Below are 22,506 nucleotides of genomic sequence, written 5' to 3'. Positions count from 1 at the left end.
GTGCATGCAGGCCATGGCGGCGGAGCGCATTACTCACAGTTTTCCTTGTGACAACAGTTCCTGGTAATTCCAGCTCTTTTTTTAAGCTCTCCACAGGTGGTCCTTGGCTCTTGGACAACTCTTGTGATTATTCTTTGCACTCGTCTGTTAGACATCTTGCGAGAAACTCCTGATCGAGGCAAATTTATGGTGGCATGATCTGCTTTCACTTACACTTACATGTTATGGCCCCAACCGTGCTCACTGGAGCATTCCGAAGCTTAGATATGCGCCTGTAACCAATGGCATAGTTAGGTTTTGCAACAATTAGTTTGCGATGGTCTTGAGAGAGCTCTTACCCATCATGAGATGTCTTGACTCACACCTTGGCAAAGAGACTTTTATGTAGACCACCAATTAGGACTAAACCAGATGATATTTATTTGCATTGACAAGGGGCTGGATTTCAGTTTGATTATTGATAGATTTTAGGTGTTGTCTTGGCTTTCCATGCCTTTTTGCACCTTCCTTTCTTCATGTGTTCCAATACTTTTTCCCTCTGTCATTTCGAATTTTTACACACAACTTAATTTCTGTGTTTATTTGTTCTACTTTCTTTGTATGTATGGATTACTTGGGTTGTTCCCAAAATCTGGTGAAATTCTCAGGCCAATAGCACCCTTGGAAGTATATTTAATGAGAAAAATGGTGTTAAATACTTATTTCAGCCGGTGTATGTCCACTCTCTGCAGAATATCTGGGGTGTTAATGCGTACTGCTTCAGGGGTACAATTTCTCACCTCAAGAGTTGCAGGAATTGGGAATACATAAACGGTGCTCGATAAAGAAAAAAAAAAAGTCACACAGAGCTCTGGTGAAGTTGCCGTTTGCACACCACCTCAAGGTCTTATCCAGCATTACTGGTCACAATAACACTTCATCCCTCAAAAATGAAGAGGCCATTAAGAGTATTAAGGAATTAAGGGCTGTAAGACTGAAATTGAAATATTGTTGCTAAAGAATCTATGGACTCCATGGAATAACTACCTGAAATGGTTGTTTTTGTTTTTTCTGGACATTATGTACATTAGTGGGTTAAAGATTATTTTTTTTTCTCACAGGTTTTGTTTTAGAATTGAGCCGGATGAAATGCTTTTGTGAACCATATCCCCAACACTGCTCTAAAGACTAGTACACATCTCAGCCTCTCAAAAGTAAATATTCTCAGATTTCTGTAGTCCTCTGTGAAAGCAGACTGGTTATCTTTGTATTTAATTCAACTAAGTCATTTGCAAACATATTCTTTTGCAAACCCCAATTCCAATAAAGTTGGGACATTGTGTAAAACAAATAGAAACAGAATACTGTAGTTTGAAAATCATTTTCAACCTGTAATCAATTGAATACACTACAAAGACGAGATATTTGGGGGGGGGGTGAATGTTCACTCATTTTAAATTTGATGCCTGCAACACGTTCCAAAAAGTTGTTTACCATCGTGTTACATCACCTTTCCTTTTAACTACAAACAATAAGCGTTTGGGAACTGAGGACACTTAATTGTTTAAGATTTGTAGGTGAAATTCTTTCCCATTCTTGCTTGATGTACAACTGCAGTTGCTCAACAGTCTGGGATCTCCGTTGTGGTATACTGCACTTAATAATGCGCCAAACATTTTCAATGGGAGACAGGTAGTGTAGTACTCGCACTCTTTTACTACAAAGCCACGCTCTTATAACACATACATAATGTGGCTTGGCATTGTCTTGCTGAAATAAGCAAGGATGTCCCTGAAAAAAATAAGGATGGCAGTATATGTTGCTCCAAAACCTGTATGATCTGTAAACCTTTCAGAATTAATTGTGCCTTCAAAGATGTTTACATGGAAAAGGATGACACGCTGTGGCGACCGGGCAAGCCGAAAGGGGGGGGGGGGGGGGGGGGGGGGGGGGGGGTGGGAGGTGCCTTCAAATATGTGCAAGTAATCCATGCCATGGGCACTAAGACACACCCATGCCATCACAGATGCTGGCTTTTGAACTTTGTGCTGATAACAATCCCGATGGTCCTTTTCCTTTTTGGCCCAGACATGACATCCATGATGATTTATGGCTATATGGCTTTGCCTTGTAGCGTTTTAACTTTCATTTGTAGATGTAGCGACGCAACTGTGTTAACTGACAATGTTTTTCTGAAGTGATCCTGAGCCCACGTGGCAACATCCTTCACACAATGATGGCAGCTTTTAATGCAGTGCCGCCTGACGGATCCAAGGTCCCGGCCATTCAATGTTGGTTTTCAGCCTTGCAGCTTACATGCAGAGATTTTCTCTGGATTCTCAGACTCTTTTGATGATACTATGGACTGTAAATGATGATATCCCTAAATTCCTTGCAAATGTACATTGTGAAACGTTCTTAAACTGTTGGACTGTTTGCTCACGCAGTTGTTCACAATGTGGTGACCATTGTCCCATCTTCACTTGTGAACTGAGCTTTTCGGGGATGTTCCTTTTATATCCAATCATGAAACTCAACTGTTTCCAATTAATCTGTTCACCTGTGGAATGTTCCGAACAGGTGTTTTTGAATCCTTCCTCAACTTTCCCAGTCTTTTGTTGCCCTGTCCTATCTTTTTTGGAATATGTTGCAGACATCAAATGCAAAATTTGAGAATATTTACAAAAAACAATCACATTCATCAGTTCGAACATTAAATATCTTGTCTTTGTAGTGTATTGAATTGAATATAGGTTGAACATGATTTTAAAATCATTGTATTGTGTTTTTATTTACGTTTTACACAAGGTTTCAGGTTTGTACTTGGGAAACAATGATCAAGAATTTTGCCTATTTTTTGACCTGTTACAGACCGGACCAGTAACTGAATTATAATGTGTATAAATATAATTGCGCGTTTTCTGCACTGTCGATATGAAATAATTGCTTGGTTTTTTAATACAGGGATGGAAATTTTAAGAATGTTTTTGTTATCCAATTCATCGATGAATCGAAATAATTATCGACAGATTAGTCAACTGGAATTTTCCTTGCTTGCAGCCCTTGTTAAGAATGTTACAAATTGATGGTATACTGTATGTGTACAGTACTTCACTTTAGATCAGTGTTTCCTAACCTTTAATGAGCCGAGGCACATATTTTATATTACAAAATCTGTCATGGCACAACACCAAACAAAAATGTCACAAAAAGTGGATGCATAGCGGTACAGAAAATGGATGGATGGGTTAATTGTACAATCTACCATCTAGTGGAAGAGCATTTGATTATTCTGCTTGTCATTGTACGTCACTGGCACAGATAGTTGAGCAGGTACATTATTTGTTGTAAGTGATTAATTTTCAGACCAATAAAGTGAAACTGGATAACTTCCACGGAAGACCTGATGATCTCTCCCAGTGTGCACCGGCACTCTGGTTGGGAATCAAATCACAGCTGGCTGTGTGGTCCTCACTGAGGAAATTAACATTCATTGTGTACCCCTATGGGCCAGTGTGACTTAGAACTTATTCTTCAAGCATCAACAAACAATAGCATTGTTGCTTCTACAGTTGCTAATTTGAAGTTCCATCCATCCATCCATTTTCTGAGCCGCTTCTCCTCACTAGGGTCGCGGGCGTGCTGGAGCCTATCCCATCTATCATCGGGCAGGAGGTGGGGTACACCCTGAACTGGTTGCCAGCCAATCGCAGGGCACAGTGAAACAAACAACCATTCACACCTACGGGCAATTTAGAGTCTTCAATCAACCTACCACGCATGTTTTTGGGATTTGGGAGGAAACCGGAGTGCCCGGAGAAAACCCACGCAGGCACAGGGAGAACGTGCAAACTCCACACAGCCGGGGCCGGGGATTGAACCCCGGTCCTCAGAACTGTGAGGCAGACGCGCTAACCAGTCTGTCACCGTGCCGCCTAGTTTGAAGTTTATATGACATTGTGTAGAATTTGAAACGTTCATTCTATTGTGTGCATTTTTCTGCTGGCTGTGTATTTTAACCAAACTTTTGTAAATGACCAGCCTGCTAACTATGTAATTGCTATACAATCATGCCCTACCTACATTTTTTCTTAATCTTTTTTTAATGTGCTTCTTGCCAATGGCTCTATTTTGCTTCTGCTGACATGGGAGGCCTCATTCAGACTGCCTGTACCACAGTGACATGGATGACGTGGGTGATGATGGGGTGCCTGTGGCTGAGATGGTAGAGCCGGTCATCCACTGATTTAGAATCCCGGCTCAGACTGTCTGCTGTTGAAGTGAACTGAACCCTAATTTGCCTTCAGGTCAGTATTGTAAATGAGAAATTGTTCTCAACTGCAGGTTGACAATGTAATTGAAAAAAGTGTTCTCAATTGCATTGCCTGCTTAAAAGAAGGGAATTTTTATTTATTTTTTTAATTATGAAGTACTGATTGTGTCAAGGCAATTCTTTTTGTTTTCCACAATCCTTCCTCTTTGGAACACATTGGTGTGGACGCAGAGCACACAACACCTTTAGCATAATCCCTTCCTGTTGATTAATGCTCTAACACAAACTGAAGCATGTCCCCCTTGTCTCAAAAGGGACACTTGTGAATGCCCACTCATTTTTGAGCATGGCACGGCAGTGCTCAGCTTAGCAGAATCTGTGCCAGTTGACTAATCCCCTTTTGCATAACACTGTCGGTGTGCACACTTGTCCTGTACACGGGATGCTTACTGTACATCATGTCCCAAATGGAAGGAGAAAGAGATCAAAATAAGGCTTGAGCTCTTGTGCTGCTTTTACATCCCAGAGACAAGTTCTTACTTACTTGAATAAAAATGAAATATTTCTTAGGCCAAGTCCTTTTTGTTGTTTTAAAGATGAAAATAATCATACAATTTGGAAATACCTTGTTTTGTCTGGTTTGCTTATTGTTAAGTATTAGTATTTTTTAAATTGTTTTTTAAACAAACAAAATGGTAAAAAAAAAAAAAAAAAAACATCCTCTGGGAAGAACCAAATATAAATTGAACTTTTTAAAAAATTTATTAACCTTTAACAAACATGCCCAGTGAAAATAAAAAGTCCACACACCCCTGTTCAAATGCCAGGTTTTGATGACATAAAAATGGGACCAAGATACTGTAGATTTAAAACTTATAACCTGTACAACTCCATTGAAATCTTTTTGTGAGCGGATGCCAAAATTAACTAATAAAATAATGTGATTGCACAAGTGTGTACACCCTCATAACTGGTATGTGGCTGTGTTCAGAATTGACCAATCACATTCAGTCATGTTAAATGGGCACACAGCAGCCACCGTTAAAAACCCATGTGATTAACCCCAAATAAATTTCAGATGTTCTAGTAGGCTAGCAAAGTTGTGTTTGCCCCAGACATACCTTTGGAATTATGGCGAAAAAGGTCAACCTTGATGTCATTCGACCATAACACATTTTCCCACGTGCTTTTGGAGAAGTTTCTTATGGTCTGATTAAATTTGATAAAACTTGCATTTTAACAGGGGTGTTTAGGCTTTTTATAGCTGCTGTATAACCACATTTTGTTAGTTCTGCCTTTTTTGAAAAAATAAATAAAATAAAATTCACAAAATTTATAAAGGCTCTGGGTCGGTAGGAACCAAATCATAATTGTCTTTTTTAAAACACAAGTTTAAAAAACGTCTCTTTTTATGAAAAACTAGTAGTTTTTGTTTTATTTGTATAAAAATAAAAAATAAACTCAGATTTGAAATTTTTTTTTTTTTTTTTTGCGAACATCCATAAAACATCAGTGTGATTCTACTGTATACAGTATGTCCATGAGTGTTCCATCCATGTGGGAATTAGAAATATTAACATTTTAACATATAATATAGTTTGAAATGTAAAGTTGGCTATCCTCTTTTTATATTTTTTTCAGCATTTTTTGAATGCAGACCAGTTCTTCCCTCTTCGGGCTTCACTGTCTCCTGCAAGGTCAAGGCACCTCCTTCAGGGAATTCTTCCCGTAGAGATGCATCATGTTTACGTACATTTATGTGTCTGTGTGTGTTTCCTGCGTGTTGTTTCTTTGATGCTTTGATGCACATTGTGAAGTTGAGTAAAAAAATAAAAAATATCTCCCAGATGATTGAAGTGTGGAGAGAACAACAAACCGCATCCCCCCTCTGCTATGACAGATGTCTCTGCTTAATAAAAGCCTGACACACACTGATTACTCTTGCTCTCTTTTATTATGTAACAATTGCACTTGCTAACAAGCTGCTGTCTTGTTCTTGAGTCTTTACGAACTGATGAATGTTGAACTCTTCAGTGGTCTGAACAGTGATATAATTGTCTCAAAACTGTCTGACCATAATTGTTTTCAAGCATATTCCAGTGCTATTGAAAGCAGAATGATTAAATACTACAATATCAATATGGACCCAAGGACTAAAGGTTACGGCAGTGCCTTGGGATGCAGATTTAATTTGTTCCTTGACCATGCTCCTAACTCAAAATGCTCGTATCTCAAATCATCTTTCATGGGATTCATAATACAGTGGATCCCCGCTGTTCTCGGGGGATAGGGCCCGGGCCAGACCGCGAATAGCGAAAAGCCGCGGATAATTGGCGCCCATTAATTGCATTGACATTTTTTTTTATGAAAAACTAGTCCACCTAAAAAAAAATGTTTTTAATTTGAAAAAATGTGAATAGGTGAATTGGTGGGTGCCGAACCGCAACTATGCAGGGGTCCACTGTAATGCCTCAATGAACAGTATATCTGTCTGTCTGTGGATCACCTGGTAGAGCGGGTCGTTTAGTGACTGAAGGATTGCCGGTTCAAAACCCAGCTCTGTCTGTCTGCTGTTGAAGTGTCCTTGGGCAAGACACTGCACCCTACTTTGTTTCCAGTTGGCCGCCCATTAGTGTATAAATATGTGTGTGAATGGCTTAATGTGAGGCTTTGTAAAGTGCTTTGGGCACTGTATAGTGTAGATAAAGTGCTATATAAGTGTAGTCCATTTACCATTTATACTGCTCCCATGTGGCCAATGCAGGCACACCAGGAGCAGCATTAAGCAAAGCAAAGCAAATGTATTTATACAGCGCATTTCATACACAAGGTTGCTCAATGTGCTTCACATGACTAAAAGCATTTAAAACAAAGAAAAAAAACTGTTCATAAACATTTACAACAAAGACAAAAATAAAAAGTACAATTAAACAGCCAGCGTACAGTTCAAGAAATATCATTTAAAAGTGGAAATGGTCAAAAAAGCATGAGAAAAAAGAAGAGTTTTTAACCTGGATTTAAAAACATTCACACTTAGGTCTTAAATTAATCCAATGTGACAAAAAGTATTCTTTTTAATTCTGTATAATTATGCCACAACTGTATGCTTTTATAAAATACAATAATATGGAGTGCTATTTTTCCTCATAAAATACACATTGCAATGGGAGGCAGGCTGGAAAAGAGGAGTTTTGAGGTACGAGCATGTTAACGAAACAAATTAAAATTGCATCTCAAAGACAATTGTAGACCTCAGTACTAGATTGAGTTTATTAGGGCCTGCATGGGTCAAATAGCATGGATTAAGTGGCAATGAATGTCCTGTAACCTTTCTCTTCATTACTTGTACATACTTGTCATGGGCAGCACAGTGACCTAGCAGTTTGCAAGTTTGCCTCAGAGTTTCGGGGTTCTGAGTTTGAAACTTTTCCTGTGTAGAGGTTGCACATGATGCTTGCATGTGTTTTCTCTGGGTTCTCCAACTTACTCTCATGTTCTACAAACATGCATGGTAGGTTCTATTCTATTCTATTCTATACAGTACGTGCCTGCAATTGACTGGCAACCACTCCATGATGTACCCCGCTTCTCAACCAGTCAGCTAGAACAGGCTCCAGCTCTCCTGCCACACTAAATAGGACAAGCGCTATTGAAAATGGATGTTCTTGACATCAGATCTGACAGACACCCCCACCAAAGTGACTCATGCTCCCACCTAAGGCATATAAACATTATTCACCGATTCATGGAGAACCGTCTTCACCGCCGGCTCTTGGTAAAATTATTTTATTGTTGCCCTGGAAAATGGCGATAACTGGCACGTCTCTGCCACATGAATGTGCAGGGCCAGTGACCTTAATAAAGTCTAATGGCAGCATCTTCCAGCATGGTTCAGCAAAAATGAACTGCCTGAACTGACTGAAGGCCACATATCAGTCTCAGACCCCCTTGAAAACACATGACACATCAGAGAGGTGCTTTGTGCTTTATTTTTAATGCCCCAGGCAAACAGTGTAATTCCACTTTTTAAACCTCCCTTTGAAGCTTTTTAATGCACTTATGATCCATTTTGCGCTTGGTTGACGGACCTCCCAGAAGTTACAACCACTCATTGTTTCCACCAGAAAGTCTTTGCTGCTTTTGTGGTCATTTGTGCTTCTTGTAGGGTGTCAACTTGATAACTTGAAACATCCTTGCGCTGACCACACATCAAATCATTGTTGATTCATTATGACAACTCAAATGAGATTGTAAAGGAGACATATTTTGCATTTCCCCCCCACAATTTAAAACACTTCCCGAGTGTCTTAAAGGGGGATTTTTTGTCATATTTGGTCAAACTGACTTGAGTGATCTCTGAAAAAAATCAGCCTTCTCTAGCCCCATTGCTGACCTGATACCTGAGGCTTCAGGAGCTTTGCTGAAACTATGGCAGATTATCCACCTATGGAAAATTTAAAAAAATGCCCATCCCTTGTTTGCCAACAACCTGGGCATAAGACTAGCAAACAGAAGCAGAGCGAAGGGACCTGAAGCAGCCGAGAGAATTCAGAAGCGACACGGAATTAGCAACATTTCTGCTTGACAGGTCCAACATTTGTATGTATAATAATTTTGTTACATTAGTTACTCCCAACACTGAATGTAAGCGCTTCTGCTAGAGTTTCGGCCAGCATAGCCACTGTACACCACTGAGTTACATATATCAAAAATGTTCTTTTTAACTAGGCAAAACTGAATTACAGATATTTGCAACACATATCCAGTCTAGCTGTTAGATGTTGAAAAAAATGCTAGCTAGAGTCGAGAGCTTCTGGGTTCAAATCTCGGCTCAGGCCATGTTGTGCGGAGCTTGCATGTCATTCCCTCGCTGGCATGGAAGTCTCCACCAATCTTGCGCCATTTTCTCTTCACGTGGTTGTCTTATTTCAGCAGTGACAAAGCAACGTTTGGGATGGGAGAAAATGTCACACTTAGTTATAATTGCATGAAAGAATAATATACATTCATGTGAGTGTGCAGGAGGCGCTTCCTTTTCTGTCTTCTGTCTAACTTCTTAAACAGTTAACTTACAACCCCATTGCAACATGCTGCCAATTTTGTCTTGAGTTTGTTGTCGCATCTCTGTCAGGCCAATTATACATTACTCATGCACTCACTGTAGTAGTCTCGCCACGCTGCGCTATTTGCACATCTGTTGTTGACCAATACTGGCCACTCATGTGCCTGAGTAGCATCTGCAACATTTGCACAATCAACATTGTCCCAGATTATCGCGTTACTAGTCACTTGAAACTGCATCAATTTCTTGAAGTCTCTGCGCCCTTTGCACAATGGTCATCGCACACCGGACTATTGTTCTATTAGTCATTTCAAACTGCTCTAATTGCTAGAGGACTCTGCATCTTTTTTCACAATTGTCAATAAATAAATACAATGAATTGTACCGGCATTACCACTTTACTCGTAACCTTTTATTGCTCAGTGACTGCGTTTTTTTTTTTTTTGTCTTTATGTCTCAAAAGTATTCTCTGTCAATTGACTGTCTGTTGTCGTACTAGAGCGGCTCCAACTAACGAAGACAAATTCCTTGTGCGTTTTTGACATACTTGACAAATAAAGATGATTCTGATTCTGTCTTATGACAGGGGGAGTGATAGTTATGCTGCAGGTGCATCATGTCTTCCTTGGTGAGGGGATGGGGAAAAATTCTATCCCTGGAGCAACGTGTGCAGATGACCTAGAAATTGAGTCCACACACCCACACACATGAGGATGTGCACATGACATATACGTTGCTGACTGCGTATCAAGTGACGTCAAGACGTTGCAATTGGACAGGTTCATCCGGGAAGTCCACGTGAGTTATATTTTTGGAGTCTATTAAAAAGAGACGTCAACGTGTTAATATTGGGAAAAAAAAAAAAAAAAGGATGGATGGATGTGAGCGTGACGTCCTCGCGCTCGTTCAATGCTTGCCACACTGCGCATGCGCGAGCAAACAGGCGGTAAATCCACCCTAAACATCATTTTATCACATCACCACCAACGAGCGCGTGATTTGTTTTTAATGCCTGCTTTGACCTTTCCACCCCAACAATATTAATAACACAGTATGTCATTCGTCTAACGATTAGAAAGGCGAAGGAAACGAGGGTGGGAGTGGGCGAGGGGATCGTGTGTGTGCGTGTGTATGTGTTAGGGGGGGGGGGGGGTTCAACATCAACATCAACGTTCCCAACAATCATTTTGATTGGAGTCGCCGCCGTGCTTCACATCCCACTTCGGAGGAGATTAGCGTCCACAATCGAGCCAGGGGGAGGTAAAACACAAGACATTGACGGAGGGGGGCGGCGGCGGACGACAAGCAAGCGACCCCTCCATCTCGTGCGGAGGTATTCGAGAGTTGGAGGACGCGTTGATTTCTCCGGTAAGGATGTCGACGACTTTGCTTGTGCCATGTGTTGCCTACAATGTACATTTTGGGGGGAAACTGAATGGACGCTAGCGAGTGGGCTATTTAGGAATACTATTTGTCGGACTGGATACATTTTCAACCAATGTCCTCATGGTTTACAGAATTAGGGCAAACTTGGTCGGAAGGGGTGACTCTATGGGCTGATTATGATTGTTTTATTGAAGTGTTTCCCAGCCTTGATCCAAGGTTTTACATTGGAATAAAAATAAAAAAAATAAAATATGGCAAACCACCAAACAAAAATGTCCTAAAATCTGCAGTGATGCTTTGAGTGACCCAATTTACCATCGTTCGTAAAATAATATTTTTTATTTTTTTTTTGCTTTGACTAGCAGCCGTTTGGCAGGTAGTGAACAATTTTAGAAAAGAGACTCCGAGCTAATGTCACTCCCAGTTGAAATTCACTGTCAACCGAAACAAAATAAAGAGAATTACATTTTCTGAATTTAAAAACAACCACATAGCTACTGCGTGCCTTAGGAAAGTCAGTTTAGCTTAATGCTAACAAACCATGCAAAACGCCCTAGAACGGCTAACAAATAGCATCGGTGTCGCAAAGTTATAACCCCGGATGTTTGAACACAAACGGTACAGTAACAAACTGTACGTAAACAGATAATGTAACAATATTCACAGGCATATATTCTTCATCCTCTGCAAAATATGACTACTACTACTGCAGCTGACTGAATGGTCGTGATTGTCTTCATGTATATCCGTATTTTTGTTTTATAAAGACCAACGCGTGTAAACCAGAAGAGGTTTCACAATCACAATGAATTAATCATGATGCACAAACTGTTTCATTCTTTACATTTTATTTAATTATCATATTACTGTATTTTTATAAAATACAATATTATTGAGTGCTATTTTTCTTATTAAAACAAATTACACATATTTTTGTTGTTTATTTTGGGGATGCTGGAACTGATTAATAGCATTTCTATTCATTTCATTGAGGAAAGATGATTTGCGATACGAATGTTATAAGATATGGACGTGCTCACAGAACAAATTCAACTTAAACTTGGACAAGTGGTTAGCAAATCCGTCTCACAGTTCTGAGGTTGGTGTTTCGAATCCAGGCTCTGACCTTCCTGTGTGGAGTTTGCATGTTCTCCCTGTGCTTGTGTTGGTTTTCTCTGAGTACTCCAGCTTATTGCCACATTCAAACATGAATGTTAGGTTAACAGGGTATATGCGCAAATTACTTCCACATTTGGCAAAACAGGTCGAAGCGCTTCCTTCAAGCTCAGGTAAATGGCAAAACCCTATCGCAACAGACCGGAACAAATTTCAGTCGACAGCAGAGGGCGATATTTCCCAACATGGCTGGCTCCTGGGATCGGTGAAAACTTATATGACTTTACAGTATTTGTTTAATTATTATTCCACAAACGCAATATCAATCAGTATACCGTGTTTACACTAGTACGGGCAGATATATTCTTCATATTCTTGCCACAATTGTATTTTTTTGCATTTGTTTTCCTTTTAACGGTCAATTATTAGATTTTTATGCCCATTCCTACTAAAACATACAAAAGAGATATACAGTAGACTGCTTCTTATTAGAAATTGATGACAGTTTTTACTTTAATTTGTTGCTAAGAGATCTTCTTTAAGCCTTTATGATGAAGTAGATGTTTATTTGTTTCGACTGCAAGGTCATAGAATCTTCCTTACTGGTTAACAGAACTGTTGTGGGTGGCTAAGGGCACCTGCAGCAGACAAAGTCCTCCACTCGTGTAGGGTGAGTCAGATGAAGGGCTTGAGGGCAGCAGGTGGCTGCTGGAGGTGACATGCTGATCCAGAGCTCATGTTTGGTCCACCTTTAGGAACACCGTATTTCCCAGAGGGAGTTTGCAGTGAGAACACGCTGACCCAGTATCAGCTGGCATCAAGTGTGCTGTGTTTGAGATCCAGTTGGTGATTACGGCCTCTGTGTAGGTCTTTCAGGGCATGCCCCATTTAAACGTCACAATTTTGTGTTATTTTGATACATGGTAAATGTTAAATTTCACTTGAATAGCACTTTTGTATCATCAAGGTACTCAAAACACTTTACTTAGCATCAGGAGTAACTGGAGGTTCTGTATCTTGGCCACCTGGGCTCAGGATCAAACCCGCAAACTTCGTGTTGGGATGCAACAGCTCTACCACCTGAGCCATCCTCCACCATATGGCAGAACTCGTACAGCTTTAATCTCCTCAATAAGACCGATTTCTGACCATTTACAGTATACTTCATCTAACAGAACAGGAATCAGGGTGTACTCCGCCTCTCGCCCGAAGATAGCTGGGACAGGCTCCAGCATGCCCGCGACCCTAGTGAGGATAAGCGGTACAGAAAATGTAATTAAAACTTTAATTCCATGCGAGGACAAGCATCGGATTGACTAAATGATTGACTTTGATTGAAGGATTCACATTGCGTGTTGTAGTTGCGCTTTCATTGTAAAAGTGGTGTAAAAAGAGTATCAAAAGAATCTTTACCCAATGGTACTTTTCAGCACTGCTGTGTTATACTAGTAAAGCAAAATGGTCTCTTTAACTCAAGTTTATTCGGCTGTCATTGTCAAGGCCCAGTGTATGAAACTGTCAGTGGCGTTTCCCATGAACTGGACAGTCACGAAATAAATACAGTAGGCTACGCAGACCCACAAATCAGGCGATGGGCCCTCCAACATATACCAATCTCTGCAAAGGAAAACCGCGACCCCTGGTGTTTTTATTGGGAAACAACATTTAGAGGGGCCACATACTGTATACAGTACTGTGTCTTTATTTAACCACAAACAACATGGCGCAACTGTTAAGTATGAAGTAGACTGCCCTGGCCACTGTAGCTATATTATAACAATACAAAGAGGGGAGAATGTGGATATTGGAGAGGTTGCTGTCTCCTTTCAATGACGGTATTTGCGCTACAGAGCCTCTCCATATTTCACTTTTTAGCCACAGGTACATACAAAATTATAAATTTAGTTAAGTGTTATTGTAAAACACAATATATAATATATACTATATTTATACGGCTTGGCGGCAGCTGGCTGGATGTTGCTTCGTACCTGGAAACGTAATTTTTGTTGTGAAACTCGTGTGCATTTTGGTGACAGAGACTCTCCACGCTTTGATTTTTAACCACGGGTACATACGAAATTATCTGTGACATTGCGTCGCAGTTCACTTGCAAGCAAAACTAGTGGCCGAGGGTCAAACCATGCACACTGCGTGACAGTTCATTTGAGTTTGGCCGCATCACTTGGTGTGCGCCAGGCCTTAGATAGATGAGACACAAAGGCAGGGAGGGATTCACCAAACTTCTTTTTCATTCAATCAAAGCTCTGTCCGTGTGAATTTTTTTTCTTTTTCTTGCCATGCAACAGTTTTGGCTTTCATTTCAGAGTGTTTTGTATAATTAATACTATATTACTGTATATTATCATTATGTCGGAAATATGTGATTTTATTGTGTTTTTTTCTGTTTCTTTACTGGCACCGACACAGAATTTAGGGATGAAGTTGACCTGAAAATACAATTTTACACTTTTAGTGGTAGTATGAAAGTGCCTGTGTGTTAAGACCATGCTGGAAAGACAGGATAGGGGTCTGACGTTATCCTGTTGTGTTGAAAGCAATTGTTGCTGTTGAACAAATATTTTATACACCACACCAGATGCGAAATGGCATTAATTGTTTCATTGTAGGATGGCGTTTTGCTTTTTGTGATCGTACACACAATTGTTGCAAAACATCCATCCATCCATCCATTTTCTGAGCCGCTTATCCTCACGAGGGTCGCGGGAGCGCTGGAGCCTATCCCAGCTATCTTCGGGCAGGAGGCGGGTTACACCCTGAACTGGTTGTCAGCCAATTGCAGGGCACATATAAACAAACAACCATTCGCACTCACATTCACACCTACGGGCAATTTTAGAGTTTATGTCTAAAAGGCAAATATGGATAACTACGATTTAGGGCTGCATGATTATGGCCAAATAATAATCATGATTTTTTTTTTTTTATCAGTATTGTAATCACGATTATTAATCACAATTATTCCTTATTTTAGGGAAAAATATGTATTTTTATTGCACTACTTTTCAACAAACAATATGTAACCCTTTTCAGTGCAAAGCAAATCTTTAAATAAGAGCAAATTATAGATAATAATAAAATGCTTTCACAAAGTGCAATCAAGAATTACAACTTCATGGAAGCAAATACAGTTAATGCATGAAACGCAATAACGTTAGCTTGTAAGGATTGACTTTTCATTTTCTCCACCAACGTGCTGAGAGGGCCAACTTCAAAATAAAAGCTTCATATATTACTACATTGGACAATGGCATTTTAAGCTTTTATTTTGAAGTTGGCCAGTGCTGACCCTTAATGAAGCCTTAATCATACGTTCGCCCCCTGGTGGCTGGCAGACTAGGTTGTGGGCACTGCTACAAATAAAGTACTTTTCACTATGCAGCAGTGCCCGCATATTAAATGTAAAAAATCGCAGACAATCAGGCTCATTTAACTGTGGTAGCCAAAATTGTGATCACGATTACAATTTGATTAATTGTGCAGCCCTACTATGATTATTGATCATAATAAACCCCATCTTCTGTTATGACTCTTGATGCTCCAATTTTGAAGGATGTCTGTGTCAAAGACACCATTTCATACATTACTCATATTATTGACTGAATAAAACAAACTATAGATGTGATTGATACTAGTTATAGTAATGATACAGTTTGCATCACATTTGTTAGAATTGCTATTTTCTATGATATTTTTTTCCTATATCTGAAAAAATAGGTTGGCGGTACGGTGGCCGACTGGTTAGAGCGTGAGCCTCACAGTTCTGAGGACCCGGGTTCAATCCCCGGCCCCGCCTGTGTGGAGTTTGCATGTTCTCCCCGTGCCTGCGTGGGTTTTCTCCGGGCACTCCGGTTTCCTCCCACATCCCAAAAACATGCCTGAATTGGAGACTCTAAATTGCCCGTAGGCATGAGTGTGAATGGTTGTTTGTTCCTATGTGCCCTGCGATTGGCTGGCAACCAGTTCAGGGTGTACCCCGCCTCTCGCCCGAAGATAGCTGGGACAGGCTCCAGCATGCCCGCGACCCTAGTGAGGATAAGCGGTACAGAAAATGTAATTAAAACTTTAATTCCATGCGAGGACAAGCATCGGATTGACTAAATGATTGACTTTGATTGAAGGATTCACATTGCGTGTTGTAGTTGCGCTTTCATTGTAAAAGTGGTGTAAAAAGAGTATCAAAAGAATCTTTACCCAATGGTACTTTTCAGCACTGCTGTGTTATACTAGTAAAGCAAAATGGTCTCTTTAACTCAAGTTTATTCGGCTGTCATTGTCAAGGCCCAGTGTATGAAACTGTCAGTGGCGTTTCCCATGAACTGGACAGTCACGAAATAAATACAGTAGGCTACGCAGACCCACAAATCAGGCGATGGGCCCTCCAACATATACCAATCTCTGCAAAGGAAAACCGCGACCCCTGGTGTTTTTATTGGGAAACAACATTTAGAGGGGCCACATACTGTATACAGTACTGTGTCTTTATTTAACCACAAACAACATGGCGCAACTGTTAAGTATGAAGTAGACTGCCCTGGCCACTGTAGCTATATTATAACAATACAAAGAGGGGAGAATGTGGATATTGGAGAGGTTGCTGTCTCCTTTCAATGACGGTATTTGCGCTACAGAGCCTCTCCATATTTCACTTTTTAGCCACAGGTACATACAAAATTATAAATTTAGTTAAGTGTTATTGTAAAACACAATATATAATATATACTATATTTATACGGCTTGGCGGCAGCTGGCTGGATGTTGCTTCGTACCTGGAAACGTAATTTTTGTTGTGAAACTCGTGTGCATTTTGGTGACAGAGACTCTCCACGCTTTGATTTTTAACCACGGGTACATACGAAATTATCTGTGACATTGCGTCGCAGTTCACTTGCAAGCAAAACTAGTGGCCGAGGGTCAAACCATGCACACTGCGTGACAGTTCATTTGAGTTTGGCCGCATCACTTGGTGTGCGCCAGGCCTTAGATAGATGAGACACAAAGGCAGGGAGGGATTCACCAAACTTCTTTTTCATTCAATCAAAGCTCTGTCCGTGTGAATTTTTTTTCTTTTTCTTGCCATGCAACAGTTTTGGCTTTCATTTCAGAGTGTTTTGTATAATTAATACTATATTACTGTATATTATCATTATGTCGGAAATATGTGATTTTATTGTGTTTTTTTCTGTTTCTTTACTGGCACCGACACAGAATTTAGGGATGAAGTTGACCTGAAAATACAATTTTACACTTTTAGTGGTAGTATGAAAGTGCCTGTGTGTTAAGACCATGCTGGAAAGACAGGATAGGGGTCTGACGTTATCCTGTTGTGTTGAAAGCAATTGTTGCTGTTGAACAAATATTTTATACACCACACCAGATGCGAAATGGCATTAATTGTTTCATTGTAGGATGGCGTTTTGCTTTTTGTGATCGTACACACAATTGTTGCAAAACATCCATCCATCCATCCATTTTCTGAGCCGCTTATCCTCACGAGGGTCGCGGGAGCGCTGGAGCCTATCCCAGCTATCTTCGGGCAGGAGGCGGGTTACACCCTGAACTGGTTGTCAGCCAATTGCAGGGCACATATAAACAAACAACCATTCGCACTCACATTCACACCTACGGGCAATTTTAGAGTTTATGTCTAAAAGGCAAATATGGATAACTACGATTTAGGGCTGCATGATTATGGCCAAATAATAATCATGATTTTTTTTTTATCAGTATTGTAATCACGATTATTAATCACAATTATTCCTTATTTTAGGGAAAAATATGTATTTTTATTGCACTACTTTTCAACAAACAATATGTAACCCTTTTCAGTGCAAAGCAAATCTTTAAATAAGAGCAAATTATAGATAATAATAAAATGCTTTCACAAAGTGCAATCAAGAATTACAACTTCATGGAAGCAAATACAGTTAATGCATGAAACGCAATAACGTTAGCTTGTAAGGATTGACTTTTCATTTTCTCCACCAACGTGCTGAGAGGGCCAACTTCAAAATAAAAGCTTCATATATTACTACATTGGACAATGGCATTTTAAGCTTTTATTTTGAAGTTGGCCAGTGCTGACCCTTAATGAAGCCTTAATCATACGTTCGCCCCCTGGTGGCTGGCAGACTAGGTTGTGGGCACTGCTACAAATAAAGTACTTTTCACTATGCAGCAGTGCCCGCATATTAAATGTAAAAAATCGCAGACAATCAGGCTCATTTAACTGTGGTAGCCAAAATTGTGATCACGATTACAATTTGATTAATTGTGCAGCCCTACTATGATTATTGATCATAATAAACCCCATCTTCTGTTATGACTCTTGATGCTCCAATTTTGAAGGATGTCTGTGTCAAAGACACCATTTCATACATTACTCATATTATTGACTGAATAAAACAAACTATAGATGTGATTGATACTAGTTATAGTAATGATACAGTTTGCATCACATTTGTTAGAATTGCTATTTTCTATGATATTTTTTTCCTATATCTGAAAAAATAGGTTGGCGGTACGGTGGCCGACTGGTTAGAGCGTGAGCCTCACAGTTCTGAGGACCCGGGTTCAATCCCCGGCCCCGCCTGTGTGGAGTTTGCATGTTCTCCCCGTGCCTGCGTGGGTTTTCTCCGGGCACTCCGGTTTCCTCCCACATCCCAAAAACATGCCTGAATTGGAGACTCTAAATTGCCCGTAGGCATGAGTGTGAATGGTTGTTTGTTCCTATGTGCCCTGCGATTGGCTGGCAACCAGTTCAGGGTGTACCCCGCCTCCTGCCCGATGACAGCTGGGATAGGCTCCAGCACGCCCGCGACCCTAGTCAGGAGAAGCGGCTCAGAAAATGGATGGATGGATGAAAAAATAGGTGATTATAGAACAAATTTAATCTATCAATGTGTTTAATCTCTGAGGTTCCACTATATCGGGAAAAAGGTGTTTGGACACCTGCGATTTCAGGCACAGGCAGTGAAAAATGGAAGAAATTATGGAGTTGTTTCCTCATTACAACTGCCATATTTCTGGGAAGATTTTCGCCAAGATTTTGGAGTGTATCTGTTGCAAATTTGTCCTTTTGTCTCAAGTTCTTCCACCCCAAACTCATCCAAGCATGCCTTTACAGAGCATGCTTTGGAACACAAAAGGAACTTCCCAAACTGTTCCCACAAAGTTGGAAGCATCCGGTCGTCCGAATTGTCTTTGTATGATGAAGGATTAAAATTGATAGGGAAATAAGAGGTCTAGTTCAACTCCTGACTGATTGAGAGGTATGCCTCAATACTATGCCAATATCGTATCATGGGGCCTTTTAATGCTGCGCTACCTAATTAATGAATACATGGCAATCGCATAGATGACCATTATTAAACACGCATGGTGGCCATCTATTAACAGTAGAGTGACTCCTCATCAGTCTTTGGGTCTTCCAAGTGACAATCAGGAGTGTAACACTGTGATCACACACTGTACAAGTTGTACTTCCAGCTGGATGAATCCATTTGGCCACCCCATGCTTCCTTTCTTTTGCTCACATCCCGTCCGTGCGAGGATAGAGAGGCAGATGAAAGACAAGTGGCAGATGCCAACAGAGGGTGGCACTTTGTTTTGGAGCACATGACTGCACGAGGAGAGCCCTGATATTATACAACAGTTGGCAGGTTTCAAGCTTTTCTTATTGTTCTGGCTAGTATATGGGCATACGCTTTCCTCTGTGGTTGTGTCACTGCCCTCCTTTGTACTCGCTTGCTGCTCATACTGCCTTTGTCCCCACAGTGCAAACGAACCTCACCCGGATGACGATCTGGAGGAAACAAAGTCTTTTTGTTGTTTGGTAGCCCTCAGAAGAGCTAGAAATATGTATTCGAGAGCAGTGTTTCCCAACATTTACTGAGCTAAGGTACATATTTTACATTAGAAAAACGTCACAAAATACCACCATACCAAAATGTCACAAAAGTATATACACTGAAATAATGATGACTTCGTCTCACTTTACTCCTAAATGTACTTACTGTACCCAGTGTGATATCTGGGCGTTTTGTTAAACACAAACCTGATATACTCCAGGAGGCCATGGCTTATTCTCTTGTATGATTAGCAGCTGGTGGATACACAGGTTTATTGTACCTTCTGATATCTCGTGGAAAAGCCTTTAATTGTTCTGCCTGTCACTATACGTCGCTGGCATGGACAGATGAACATAGATACATTATTTGTAGTGAATGAATAATCATTTTAAGACCAATTAGGTGAAATTGGATAATTTCCCGTGGCGCACCTGATAATCTCGCTCTGATTCAGTATGATCTTTTAAATAAAAAAGTACTTTATTTTATTTCTTGCCTTGATTTCCCAGCCTAGGGGCCCCTCGAAACGTCAGTGGTTCAGCAGTTGAATACATCAGACCAAATCTTTTTTTTTAGGAACTTATGCAACAGTAGCAAAATTGGGATGAAGTTTGTAAATGTTATTAATAATCAACATTTTAAAATCCAATTTTTTAACTCAATTAACCTAAATATTTCAATGAAAACTGCTGAAAAAACTGAGCAAATGAATATTGTAAGGGCGAACTGGACTATAAATCATCAGACAATATTTTATTGCAAAACACTGGGCACGACACACTTGGTTGAATCTCTGGCCCACAGTCCTGGAAGATTAAGGAGCTTTGAAGTAACCTCAACAAGGTGGGGTTGTTGATAATCATCAATACAAAGGTAATTATGCTACAATAGGTCGATTTAATCTGATGACCAATTGCTGTGGTAGTGAAGCTTTGACTTTTATCCTTACGTTCTTATCGTTTGTACATTTTTGCAAATTATCATCATTTTAAAATAAAATTAGTGAAAAACAAATCCAAGACTGATATTTCTACTAAAATCACTGAAAAAAACGTAAGAAATTAAATTTATAAGGGAAAATTGAACCAGAAAAATGGAGGACAGTGCCCTGGGTTTGAACCGCTGGCCCATGGTCCTGCGAGATTAACAAGCGTTGAATTAACTACTAACACCCAAGCCCATTTAATCTGCTGGCCAATTGCAGCGGTAGTGAGGCTATGGCTAAGCAAAATAGCTGATTTTGTTGACTTATCCTTACACTATTATTGGTTGTAAATTTTCACAAAAAATCAACATTTTGAAACCAAATAATGGTAATATTCTTATCAAATAATCAGATATTTCTACCAAAACTACTGAGAAAAAAATGGTAACAAATTAACGTTCCAATGGGAAATCGGACCATAGAAGTAGGACAGTGCCCTCGGTTTGAATCTGTGGTGCATCAAAGTAACCTCTGAGCTAAACCTCCACAAGTTGCATCATTGATCATCAACAAATTGGTACCGACAATACCAACCCCTGATCCTGTACCATTCCCTCATAGTCACCCTGAATATGTAAGAGTATGTATTGCCATCATGTATATTAATATGCATGATCACCCCTAAGTGAAAAATCCCCAAAACAGACAGATGGCCTATTTGACACCATCATGGAGTGTTTACTACTTTTTTTTTTTTTTTAATCAAGCAGCTGCTGTGTTCATTGGCACATGCAGCAGCATTTAAACACTGCTTTGTGACATGTTGTGGGGTTAGCACGAGGCTATTCACTCCCCTGTAGCTATTTTTGTACACAAGGAAGGACGGATGGAATGGCCTGAGAGGTTTCATCCTAATTTCCCACGAGATGCTTTCAAATCCGATCATCCAGACCATCCAATGTCTCCAGTTCCAACCCAGTATTATACAATAAAATATTGCCTGATAGATCTATTAGCTGCCCATCAGTAAAATGGTGACCATGTTTAATCTCTTAATCTGCAGAAAATCTCTTTCTGATCACAGGCCGGAAGGGATGGTGAGGAATTTGCATTTGTTGTACCATTCAGAAAACTAAAGTGAGTAATATTTTTTTATTGCATTTCCTCCATCCTTTGATTGAAAATTACAGATTGTTGATAATACACTTGAATGGATGAAGATTCTCAAAACTGCACTGGGGACTCAATTAAGTAAGCTTCCATAACAACTAGATCCTGTGAGAATGTCATCAAGTTGGAGGCACTTGTGACTTACAGTATAAAGTTGCACATTTGATCATTCTCTGTGAAAAATAACAAATGCGCACATGCATATGAATGACGGAGGATGAATCAGAGTGCAAAGTCGTACTCTGTTCAGGTATCACTTTAGGAATAACAATCAACAAAACTGCTCCGGCGCTGACGTCTCTCAGGACAAAGGCTTGCGTCAGAGCAGGCAAAATTGAGGCTCAGCTTGCGCTGGCAAAGTGAGGTGCCGATTTGGAAGAGGGCTCAAATAAACATAGCCTCGCCTGTTGCCATGAAAAGACTCATTTACTACTCCCACAAAGACCACCACAATGTGTTATTTACTCACCCTTGGACAGTCATAAAACAACTGTGGCTCATCAGATGCGTTTTAATGCAATATTACTCATTTTCATCTCCCAGTTCATGTTTTTTGGAAAGTTGTTCAACGGTCATATTTTATGTGTCTTGTGCGGCACAATCCGACAGTTGACGAAGATTTATCCTCATCCTGTCAGTCGATCTGTGTTCTGCAAAACTCTATGACGCATTTAGAAAAAAATACAACGCCAGAGAGAAAGAGAGAGCAAGAGAGAGTTGCTTTTTT

General features: G+C 40.1%; 1 protein-coding gene across 3 annotated transcripts in view; it reads left to right on the top strand.

The window, feature by feature from the left end:
* Nucleotides 1-10,451: 10,451 nt before the first annotated feature.
* The window catches only part of LOC133483846 (sodium-coupled neutral amino acid transporter 3-like), a 35,957-nt gene continuing 23,902 nt past the window's right edge, over nt 10,452-22,506 (top strand). For 2 of the 3 annotated variants that reach the window (XM_061785660.1, XM_061785658.1), the window contains exon 1: nt 10,453-10,682. The gene's annotated coding sequence lies outside the window, so the exon portion shown is untranslated. Of the gene's footprint in view, nt 10,683-22,506 lie in introns of all 3 variants that reach the window. The other variant, XM_061785659.1, reaches the window with a different exon arrangement.

Source organism: Phyllopteryx taeniolatus, chromosome 9 (genome assembly GCF_024500385.1).
Source record: "Phyllopteryx taeniolatus isolate TA_2022b chromosome 9, UOR_Ptae_1.2, whole genome shotgun sequence".
NCBI lineage: Eukaryota > Metazoa > Chordata > Actinopteri > Syngnathiformes > Syngnathidae > Phyllopteryx > Phyllopteryx taeniolatus.
This window is presented reverse-complemented; position numbering and strand designations above follow the sequence as displayed.